Raw genomic sequence first — 463 nt, 5'->3', positions numbered from 1 at the left:
TACACCACCTACCATGACCCAACAATGTCTTCAAATGTAACAACTCCTCCCAAAGTTTCCTATTCAAAGTGATTTGGCAAGGAGAGTAAATGTTCACCATGAAACAAACAACTTGTGAAAGCAACCAAAGACCTTTTATGACCATGAAGCCTGCTCCTCAGAACGAACTCTCTTTTTTGAAATTTAGAAGCATCCCACAAGCATAGGATTCCACCGTAAATCACGTGTTCTGAATATTGGAGTTTCGTGTAACAACCTATAGAACCGGTTCATTTGTAAAACTTATTAATTCTATTCTCTATTACTTTCAAAATTCTACAATTGGTTGAGTGTCTCTGTCATTTGTGTATATATGAGATACTTTGTTTCTTTTAACTATTCACTTTTATCTATATTTCACGTACTTGTATGCAAATTTTGTCAATGATAAAAAAACTGGTGATGTACAACTAGAATATGTTGT

The sequence above is a fragment of the Lupinus angustifolius genome, chromosome LG11, assembly GCF_001865875.1.
Source record: "Lupinus angustifolius cultivar Tanjil chromosome LG11, LupAngTanjil_v1.0, whole genome shotgun sequence".
Classification (NCBI taxonomy): domain Eukaryota; kingdom Viridiplantae; phylum Streptophyta; class Magnoliopsida; order Fabales; family Fabaceae; genus Lupinus; species Lupinus angustifolius.
The sequence above is the reverse complement of the archived record's forward strand: the minus strand, read 5'-3'. Positions refer to the sequence as shown.